The sequence below is a fragment of the Pelophylax lessonae genome, assembly GCF_965119305.1.
Source record: "Pelophylax lessonae genome assembly, chromosome: 4".
NCBI classification, from domain to species: Eukaryota; Metazoa; Chordata; class Amphibia; order Anura; family Ranidae; genus Pelophylax; species Pelophylax lessonae.
Window position 1 is genome coordinate 408648943 of NC_138771.1, and position 12227 is coordinate 408661169.

The window sequence follows — 12227 nt, forward strand, 5'->3', positions numbered from 1 at the left end:
TAAATGTAAAGTAGAAAGGATCACCACTACTCCTGACCAGCCCAGGTGAAAAGATAAGGCCTTAAGGTCAGTTTATCTATCCCTATAGGGGCAGATTTGTTTTATGAAAGAACTCCTATATTACCCACGGTAGTCTAGTATCCATTATAAATAGTGAGGGTGCGCTAAAACAAGTGGTGAATCCAACCTATACAACTCAAAACGAAACATATGTGAATGAAAACATATATGTAGGATAATGAATAATGTGAATAAATATATTAAGGATGCAAAAAATATATATAAATCATAAGTCCATAAATAATAAATCATAAGTGTCCATATGTGGTAGTTTCAAACTGATGATCCAACGGAACACAGTGCTTCTCAACTTTAATGTGAAAAAACCCACCACCAGGTGAAATTCCTCCTTACCAGATGGAAAATGAGGTGCAAGCAAGTACAAATAAACTGAGAAAACACAGCAATCCCAGGTGCTTCCAATCTCCAAGTGAAAATCACCCAAATTGGTCCCTTACCAAACTGCAGATAATAAGCGCTTGTAGTTACAGCAACATACACTATCTCTATAGTCTAGTACCCATTCACAACAGGCACCCTTTTTTTAAAAAACCTGACCTTTGCTGAAGAACATGTGGGCTTCTCTCTGTATAGCAGGAACTCATAGAAATGTATTTACTAAAAAGAACTTTCATCCTTTAAAACTGCATGTACATACAGCATTAAATGTTCCTGCAGTTAAGGGCAAATATTAAAGTTATTAGTCCATTTTCTTTGCAAGGTGAATTATTTTTATTTATACAGAATATTGTGAATCAGAAAAAGTATTATATCAGACTGATCCGATGATCATAGGGAATAAATACTTATTTACTATGATCATCTCCATCTAGTTGCCATAATAAGGTATTTTTATTTATTTTTGTTATATTCTGTATGAATTTAAAACATTTGACCTACAGAGAAAATAGCTGTATATTATTCATTTTTGCCGCCATTTACACAGAACAAATGTAGATGATATGTCATGTGACAAATATCTCTGCTAATTTTTTTATAAATACACCCCATATATTTGTGACAGAGGGTCAGCATGCCTGTATCCCTGTAGAGATAGGAATATTATCTCATACATCTAAGAGCCGGGTAGGTCTTTTTCACATCATTTTTTTTTTTTAAATTGCAAATCAAATGTCTGAAAGGGTGGATGAAATATGTTTCGTTCAGTAGCTTATTTGGTAATATCTACTATACTGTATATTGAAACCTTGCATCCTATGTCCCCCATAGGAGCAAAAAATATAGTAGTATGTGATTGCATTTGACATAAACATAATTTTAAATCCCGCCACATAGGGTGCATCTTTACTAGCTTGGCTTATGCTAGTTAAATGCCCATCACAGGATGTTATGTTGTACCTATTTTTACGTATAGTGGCTTTTTAACATCTAACTATGGCACGAGTGCTCTCTCTTTTTATATGAGTCTATAAAAATGTAGTTAATTTGGAGTCCTATGGTTTAAATGAGTCTAATATGTGATGAGTAGGGAACCATGTACAGTGCATTACACACATAAAAAAAAAAAAATATCCTGTATGATGGCAAAAACACTTACATATGGCATAATATATTTTTTTCTGTTATTGCTGTATATTCATATGGCTATAAGTCTGTGAACAGCAATACCAGAACTATGTATCATAACAGTTAGCAGTATACTGTAGATTTCACTGATGTGCCGACAACTTGCCTGATCCTCACCCACAATCCATTTTGTCGAGTGAAAAAATGACATAATGCACTAAATTTCTCAGTATTTTATAGGACCTTGTTTTTTGTTGTTTTTATGCAAAATGCTTCTTTTTAACTTTTTACACTGATATTATCCCATTCGACCTATACACACAACTATGAATGAGTCCAGATGTAAACTTTTGGTAAAAAATGCTTTGCTGCATGTTGCTACTGAGTATCTTCCCACTGTTAGTGTCTTGATGATGAACAAAAAAAGGGGTTAATTCACACAAGCAGTTGTAGTGGCAGTGGCCAGGGGTGTATACATGCCACAGTAATAATGCTTTGTTTCGCATCCACAGCAAGAGTTCAACCCTCTGTCACTTCAAGTTAATGGGGCAATTCTGAAAACGCCCTGCAACTGTGTGCAATTCACGCAGTTGCAGTGCTTTTACAGGGTTCAAGGGATTAAAGCAGGCCTTTCAAATGCCCTCTTCAGAGTGAATGAATGAACCCTAAAATAAATGTTTTTATATTCGTTTCTGGGGTACAGCATCAGTATAATATGAACTTCCAAACTTGGGGGTCTATTTATAAAACAACTGTATGTGCATTGAGTCTATGTAAATAGGGCAAATATAATGTTATTAGGCTATTTCCTGTACCAGTCAAATGTTTTACATTTATTGAAAATAGAAAATACCACATGTAGCAACTAGATGGGGATAAATATCATAGGAAGTTTCATTTTTTTTTTTAATAATAAAATGTAACCAGCACAGAAAATTGCTTAATAACATTCTCCCTCCTTTGAACAGATTAAATGTACATGCACTTTTACTGGGCAAATTGCTATTCAAATTGCTTTTATAAATATGCCTCTAAACGTGTCAGAAAATAGTAATGATGAACAATGCGTTAGCAGATTTTTTGTGGATTGAGGCAATACCTATTCAAAATATTACAGTCTTACTACACAAAATCATATTGGGAATACTATTCATGTAAAAAAGTAAAGACAGTGTAGATTAAAATAGTAAATTTAGAGCAGAAACAAAAATAAATTGCTTTTAAAAAAGTGTTCCCTCATGACTACATAGAGTTCACTAAGTAACAAATTTGCTTGTTTTTTGACTAAATCTTAGCAGTGAAACTGTAAGGTATACTTATATAGCAGAGGCGTAGCTAGAACCTTCAGGGCCCCGGTGCAAGAAACCATGAAGGGTCCCCCAAGGACCCCTGGCCAGGGGCCTTCCCTTCAGGCCTGGGGCTCTTCCCACTGATACTGGGGCCCTTTACTCTCGTTGTGGGGCCCTTTATTATGGTCCCGCAGCGGGACCCTTTCACAAGTTCTGCAGTGGGCCCCCTTCCTGCCAACTTGGGGCCTCCCCACGGTGGTGGAATGCCAGGGCCCGGTCCCAAGTGAGGCCTTTGCGATCCTGGAAGTTCACCCAATGGTGCCAGTAGTTTTTATTTTTTGGTATTTTAATTGTATTATTTTTTATCATTTTATTTTATTTTTTTATAATGTCACTGACTATGACTCTGTCCATTCAGAAAAGGTAGGAGCGGGTAAATTACATATTTACTGACCCCTTCTTGTTCTCTATTGTGACACATCCCCTGCAGCAGCCGGCAGGAGAGGGAAGGGAGCACAGTGGGGGGGGGAGGGGGCAGCACAGTAGGGGGAGGGGAGACCTGGGGAGCACACAAGGGCCCAGAGACAGCAGAACATAAGTGAACTGGATAGGAGGAGTGATGGGGGCAGCATACAGAGGAACCGATCTCCTCCATTTTCCTCCTTCAGCTACAGGAGAAAAAAGGAGGACAGTGATTTCTCTACATGCTGCCCCCACCGCCCCTCCTTTCCAGGTGTACAGGGGAGCCACACAGGCCCCCTGGAGCATGGGGCCCGGTTGCAATTGCAACCTCTGCCCCTGTTATATAGACTTTTCTTAAATTTTAGGTGACTGACTGATTGAATAAGCAACAGTGCATATTATTGCAAATCTGCTGCAGAGAGAAATGAGCGATGATACCAGGAGCAGGACGATGTGTGGACCAAAAAAAAACATTTTTTTATCATTACCAGTTTATGAATATTTTCTTGTACAATGACAGACGTAGTGGCCCAAGCAGAAAATGGCCAGGCCTCCAACAGTAAAAACATAATAAAAATCTAACAACTTTGAAAGTTAACTGACCACAACAGCAGTAGGAAGTTGAGAAGACCCCCGTTAATTTTATTGCTGTGTAACTTAATGGCTGCCCTCCTTTATACATATAGATTGTCTGCATCACTGGGCCGGAAAAAATTGTACCCTACAGCAGCAGTAAGAGGAGGATGACCATGCCCTGGTTAATTTTAATATTTCAAGTACAGTTTAAGCTGTTACCACCCTCCTTGACAGGTTGGGATTCTATAATGCAACAGTGAGGTATTTACATCTTTCTATTGGGTGTACGAACATTCCAATTTGGAAGTAGGTGGACATTCTTAAACTTTTATTTACCTTTATGCATTCTTTACATTAAGGTAAAAAACCTTTTAATTTGCCCCCCCCCCCCCCCCATTACTCACCTTAGCCCAATCTCAGTTCAGTGCTGTGCACATCTGCAGCAGCTCTTCTCCCCCTCTAACTGCTCTCACAGGCTTGGATGAGTGCAGCGGGAGCCATTTACTCCTGCAGTTGTCAGTCAAAACCTGTGAGCAGAGAGTAGGGGTGGGAGCCGAGCTGGGCTGTGTGTCAAGCTTGGGATCAAGCACACATGAGTGCCCTCATAGGAAGCGGCTTCTTTTGGGGGCAATGGGGGGTGGGAGCAAGGAGTGTCGGTGTGGGACCCAAGAAGAGGCGTATCAGGGCTGCTCTGTGCAAAACCATTGCACTGAGCAGGTAAGTATAACATGTTTGCTATTTTAACTTTAGGTCTAAACATTTCACAAAAATAATGTTATTTCGGTACCTATGTAAATTACATGTATGTAGGAGGTTTTCCAGGCATTGGGCCTGGATGGGTCTGCCATTGTTACGGGTGACACCTTCAGCCCATTTAAGCTGAGTACCCAAGTGTGAGAGTTGAGACAATGACCATTCCGGCATCTTTGGTTTGTTTTGTTTATTTTATATTGGGGATGGGAGAAGGGAATTAGTGGGATATTCCTCTGGCTCAACTAGGTAAAACTGGGACACTTTGTAGAAAAATGCCTGTTAGCTACATAGTTACATAGTAGGCGAGGTTGAATAAAGACAATAGTCCATCCAGTTCAACCTGTGTAGGTGTGTGTGACTGTAATCATCTAACATAGCCCTCAATCTCCTGATCCTTGAGATGTAAGTCTAAGAGTCTTTTGAAAGTCACCATACTACCCGCAGAAACCACCTCTTGTGGTAGACAATTCCACAATCTTGTAGCCCTAACAGTAAAGAACCCCCCACGTTGCCTGAGGTTAAAACGCTTCTCCTCTAATCGCATTGTATGTCCTCGAGTCCTCATGCAATTCCTTCGAATGAACAGCTTTTCTTCTAAGCTGAGATCCCCATTAAGATATTTATAAATTGCTATCATGTCCCCTCCCAGACGTCTTTTCTCCAGGGAAAATAAATCGAGCGATTGCAGCCGCTCTTCATAGGTAAGGTCCTCCAACCCCCTAATCAGTTTAGTTGCCCTTCTCTGGACTTTCTCCAGCTCCAACACATCCCTCCTGAGGACTGGCGACCAGAACTGGACAGAATACTCCAGATGCGGTCGGACCAGAGTTTTATAAAGTGGAAGGATTATAGTCTTATCTCTGGAATACATCCCTTTCTTTATGCATGCTAATATTCTGTTGGCTTTGGAAGCTGCCGCTTGGCATTGCATGCTGTTGCCTAATCTATCATCAACTAAGACTCCCAAATCTTTCTCCATTTTTGATTCCCCCAAGGGTTCCCCTCCTAACGTGTATTGTGTTTTTATGTTTTTGGTCCCCAAGTGCAAAACCTTACACTTCTCCACATTAAACCTCATTTGCCATGTCGTTGCCCACTCCGTAATTTTGTCCAGGTCATTCTGTAGGATATCTGCTTCATGCTGTGCAGTTATTGCCCTGGCCAATTTTGTGTCATCTGCAAAAACTGATAACGAACTACTGATCCCTTCCTCAATGCTGTTTATGAATAAATTGAACAAGGTTGGTCCCAGGACTGAGCCCTGGGGCACCCCGCTTACTACCTCAGACCAGTCTGAGTATGCGCTGTTTATTACTACCCTTTGGACACGGCCTTTTAGCCAATTCCGTATCCAAGAGCAAACCCTGCTGTCGATACCTGCAGACCTTATTTTATAAATTAAGCGCTTGTGGGGAACTGTATCAAACGCCTTAGCGAAATCCAAGTACACCACATCCACTGGTCTCCCCCTATCTAGCTCACAGCTCACTTCCTCGTAGAATGCTAAGAGATTGGTTTGACAAGAACGCCCATTTGTAAACCCGTGCTGGTTACTACTGATGATGTTGTTGTCTTTAGCATACTCTACGATATAGTCCCTTATCATCCCCTCCAAAAGTTTACATATTATTGATGTCAGACTGACAGGCCTATAATTTCCCGGGATATGTCTCTGGCCCTTTTTGAATATATGATATGTCTTGAAGCCAGCTGGATACCAACCAATGCTTACTGACGCTTGAAAAATGCTTTATTGCTGCACTGTGCTAGAACTTGACTTATAACACCACTTGTTAACTCAGAAGATCCTGGACTGTAGTAAGACTTGACTCTTAACACTCTGTGTAGCTCAAAAGTCCTGTGAACAGCTCCCTCCAGCCCTTCACTGACTGAGGTAGCTCCTTGTAACTGCTTGTGCTGCTGCAACTCTCAACACTGCACACTGCACGCTGTACACATTAAATCTTCAGGGCCCAGCCGCTAGTGCCCCCTTTTCACTTTCAGGGTCCTCTCACTAGGCACCCCCTCTGCACTTCAGGGTCCTCTCACTATGCACCCCCTCTGACACTTCAGGGTCCTCTCACTATGCACCCCCTCTGACACTTCAGGGTCCTCTCACTAGGCACCCCCTTTACCACTAGCTAGCTCCTGGATCCCTTGGACCTTCACCGGAGCGGCCCCCTCTCAGCTAGGCAGACCACAGGGGCAGTTACAGTACTCACAAACTTGGAATGCTTTCCTGAAACTGGGCCCCCTCAACTCCACTGGTCCTCAGTACACCGGATCCTCTCTGCAGCTCAGCTCAGCTCTCTCTGTATCCTCAGGCAAGCCGCCTTCTGACAGGAGGAGAGACAGCCGTACTCTCCCTCCTGGGACTCTGCTTCCCGCCAAAGACGCTGCGTCATGTGCTTCCCTCAAACTTATACCCACTCCCAGAATCCTGTGCAGCAGAATCTGCCTTTCTGGGGTAGATACAGGCCTGAATGTGCCACTGATTGGGCTTCCTCCACTGCCCAATGAGAACCCTCTCATGGAGCACAGTGGGGAGACTCCCCAGTCTCAATAGCAACACCTGGGAGACATGACAGCCCAGCTGAAAATCATGGCCCTGCTGTTAGGCAGCCAAGGCCCACTATACTTTGCCTAGCACCCACCTTGTAGGGTGCTACATCTACATAAGGCATTCTATGTACTATTTTAAATGGTTTACATTCTGGAAACAATGTAATTTACCATATCATGTATGGACCCTTTTCTGTGATAGCAAATAAGCAATGTGAATTTTTAAGGGTACTTTCATTCTTTCTTTTATTGCAATTTGGTCAACAACTATTTACATGTACAGTATATAGATATGAATAAATAGATTGATTGTTTGTGCTGTGCTGCACTTTTTCAATATATACTATTTAAATATATTAGAGATATTTTGCAATATCTTGTGCACATACTCATTGTATCTATCCTACAAATTTGAACATTTATGTTTGGTATATAATACAATGTGATACTTTTATACATATTGATTTTATGTAAAAATATGGTTCATGTACTGTATATACAGGAAAAGGCAACTATTTAAACATCTCTGATAATTCTATAATCTCCCTATTAGTCCATTCATATTGTCAGCAGGAACAACAATGGGAGCACTCCACTGATCCTGACTTTATTCCAGCTAATATGTTCAAAAGGGGATAACACTTTACTAAGTTTCTGCTGCCAGTGCTCAATGAAAGTAGCACCTGACTGCCTAATCCTGCTTGTATGTTCTCTTCACCATCTGAAGGGTGGAGTTGCACCATGTTGGCATGTCGGAGTGTTCTAAAGTAGAGTCTTTTCTTTCAGTAACAAAACTTTGTATGCCTTTTTATTAAAAAGGATGCCTTTAAACCTCAATATTTAATTTCATTTTATTGATCAAAATACCTGCGTCTAATCATTCCATCTGGAGATGTCGTTACTAAAGAGTTTTGTTTACTTTTTCCATTAACACCTGACTGTTTAAACCAATTGTTCACTAAAGACAGATCAATATAAACATTTTTTTTTTTTTGCTAATATGAACCTCTATAAATACTTATACATTTTTTTTTAGGGAATAGATTCAGAAATCTAGGCCATTTTAATTGCCTCAGGGTGGGCTAGGCTTCCTGATGAGAGATATCTAGTATTAAGTCTCTTTTCCCTGGTGGTGGGAGCTGGGTTCAGGGCATGGGGAAGATGGACCTATGAGACATTAAGGTCACAGGAAAATGGCTGAATAATGCTAAGTATTATTAAACCCAGGAGATAAGTGGTACCATAGTAGAGTAGAAGGTGAGTCTGTGAGGGACAGTGCCAGAGAGAAGGTGAATATAACAACTGGAGATTTTTTTATTTTTTTTAGAATTGCTGGGTACTGCATGTCTTGTGTTTTTGCCCAAGCTGGGATTGGGTTTAGAGTCTACCACCTTATAATGTAATATCAATGGATTTTTTCTCCCAGCACTGACCTCAGTCAATAAAGTTAATGGAAAAAAAAAACAAAACAAACATGAATCAAAAAAAAAAAATGGGCAGGCTCGATGGACTTAATAATGTAATATCAATGGATTTTTTCTCCCAGCACTGACCTCAGACAATAAAGTTAATGGAAAAAAAAAAACAAAACAAAACAAACATGAATAAAAAAAAAAAAAATGGGCAGGCTCGATGGACTAGTCTTTTTCTGCTGTCCCCTTTCTATGTTTCTATGTTTCAATCTATGTGCATGTTATCAAATTTCTCTGCATAGCTGCACCAGATTTTGCACTCTCCAGTTTTATTAAATCAACCCCTATGACTATTTTTCCCATTTTTAAATATGCATAGAGTTTTCAGTGGTGATATTGTATTGACAGATTAAGAAAAACAAACATTATTCTTAGAAAGAACTTAGACTCTGTTCACATTAGGTCGCTCCGACTTAGGGGGCGACCTGTGAAGCGTGCAGCGCGACTGCAATTTGTACGGACTTCACATAATTGTCAATGCAAATCGCCTCCAGGTCGCCCCGAAGTAGACTTGTGTCGCTCCTATTAGAACGGCTCCTGTACTACACTATGGGAGCGTGAGCTGACAAGTCGCGGTCCAAGTCGTACCAGTGTGAATGCGGGCTTAAAGTTCAATACGATTTTATTTATTATTAAAAACTTGTTAGATGTCTGTTTTTTCAATATTTACATACAATCTGTACTTTACTCATATACATTTTATACATTACAAAGGGTTTTTGAGATAATTATGGGCTAGACAAAGACAGCAGAAAAGACCAATGGTAGTCTGATCTTTGTTTTGCACTTACATGCATTGAAATGTTAATTTTGAATGCCACACCAACACTGCAACACATAACAACACATATGCTGCCTTAGAAAAAGGGGCCATGTACAATTTTTTCTTGTTTTAAGAAGTCCTGCCAAACCAATAGGCTTTCAACTCATGGCAATGTGTTGCTTTACACATGTGTGTTAATGCAAAGCATTTTGTGAAAGGGATCCTAAAGCTCAATGTATTTAGCTGCAACTTTGGACTACATTGTTTGATAAAAGTTGAGTCACTTCTAGGGTTGAGCGAACCCGGACTGTATTGTTCGTGTTCGTACCGGACTTTTGGGTATCCGGTACCCCGGACCCGAACCCGGACATTTCACTGTATGTTCGGGTACTGTCGGTAATGTTATTTTAATGTTTTGGCACGGTTTTAATGGCGCGCTTTCAACAGGAGCAAGGTAGCCAATCAGCAAGCGTTTAACTAGTGTGCCCTAGAAGCCATCACAGCCATGTCTATTAATGGCATGGCTGTTATAGGCCAGTGCAGCATGTGACCCAGACTCTATATAAGCTAGAGTCACACATCGCTGCGCGTCACTCTGCTAATACTACTGTAGGGAGAGGTTCCTGACTGCTGCTGCTGAGGGAGAGATAGGACTTTACTATAGGGCGAGGCTGGAGAGATTGCTTGTAGAGAAAGCATAGGAGGAACAATCTGCTTTATCATACAGGGATCTACATTGATTTGATTTTGTGGGGTGCAGTGAACAATGTTTTTGACCGGAGGGAGAGATAGGAGTTTACTGTAGGGCCAGGCTGGAGAGATTGCTTGTAGAGAAAGCATAGATAGGAACAATCTGCTTTAATCAGACAGCGATCTACATTGATTGTATTGTGTGGGGGTGCAGTGAACGATCTTTATGCCCTGACCTGAGCCAAGTGAGGAGGAGAAGGGAGAAACAAAAAAAAATGATCAGTCAGTTAGGAGTGCGGTGCTGCACATTTCATGCAACCTCAGTGCATATGTGTGTGCTTAATCTGCATTTAAAAAACAAAAAACTTTTTTTCCTTCATATTTAACTTTAAAAACTGTATGTCTGACAGACATTGCTTTTCTAACTTTCTCTTCAAAAAGAACCAATGTGAGGGGAAAAATAATTCTTTTACAGTATTTAGGGTAAAAAAATTATTTTTCAGTTTTTCATTCATACATTACACCCATTGCATACTGTTGTATTGCACCTTGCAATAAAAAAAACATTTAGGGGCAAAAAAAGTTGATTGTGGCCCTGTCTGCATATGTTACAGTGAGATACACCCATTGCATACTGTTGAACTGCACCTTGCAATAAAAAAAATATTCAGGGGACAAAAGAGTTTATTGCTGCCCTGTCCGCATATGTTACAGTGAGATACACCCATTGCATACTGTTGTATTGCGCCTTGCAATAAAAAAAAAACATTTAGGGGACAAAAAAAGTTGATTGCGGCCCTGTCTGCATATGTTAGAGTGGAATACACCCATTGCATACTGTTGTATTGCGCCTTACAATAAAAAAAACATTTAGGGGACAAAAAAGTTGATTGCGGCCCTGTCTGCATATGTTATAGTGAAATACACCCATTGCATACTGTTGAATTGCACCTTGCAATAAAAAAACTATTTAGGGGACAAAAGAGTTTATTGCTGCCCTGTCCGCGTATGTTACAGTGAGATACACCCATTGCATACTGTTGAATTGCGCCTTGCAATAAAAAAACTATTTAGGGGACAAAAGAGTTTATTGCTGCCCTGTCCGCGTATGTTACAGTGAGATACACCCATTGCATACTGTTGAATTGCGCCTTGCAATAAAAAAAAACATTTAGGGGACAAAAAAGTTGATTGCGGCCCTGTCTGCATATGTTACAGTTGAATACACCCATTGCATACTGTTGTATTGCGCCTTGCAATAAAAAAAAACTATTTAGGGGACAAAAGAGTTTATTGCTGCCCTGTCCGCATATGTTACAGTGAGATACACCCATTGCATACTGTTGAATTGCGCCTTGCAATAAAAAAACTATTTAGAGGACAAAAGAGTTTATTGCTGCCTGTCCGCGTATGTTACTGTGAGATACACCCATTGCATACTGTTGTATTGCGCCTTGCAAAAAAATAAAAAAACATTTAGGGGACAAAAAAAGTTGATTGCGGCCCTGTCTGCATATGTTATAGTGGAATACACCCATTGCATACTGTTGTATTGCGCCTTACAATAAAAAAAAACTATTTAGGGGACAAAAGAGTTTATTGCTGCCCTGTCCGCGTATGTTACAGTGAGATACACCCATTGCATACTGTTGAATTGCGCCTTGATTTAAAAAAACTATTTAGGGGACAAAAGAGTTTATTGCTGCCCTGTCCGCGTATGTTACAGTGAGATACACCCATTGCATACTGTTGAATTGCGCCTTGCAATAAAATAACTATTTAGGGGACAAAAGAGTTTATTGCTGCCCTGTCCGCGTATGTTACAGTGAGATACACCCATTGCATACTGTTGAATTGAGCCTTGCAATAAAAGAAAACATTTAGGGGACAAAAAAGTTGATTGCGGCCCTGTCTGCATATGTTACAGTGAAATACACCCATTGCATACTGTTGTATTGCGCCTTGCAATAAAAAAAAACTATTTAAGGGACAAAAGAGTTTATTGCTGCCCTGTCCGCGTATGTTACAGTGAGATACACCCATTGCATACTGTTGAATTGCGCCTTGCAATAT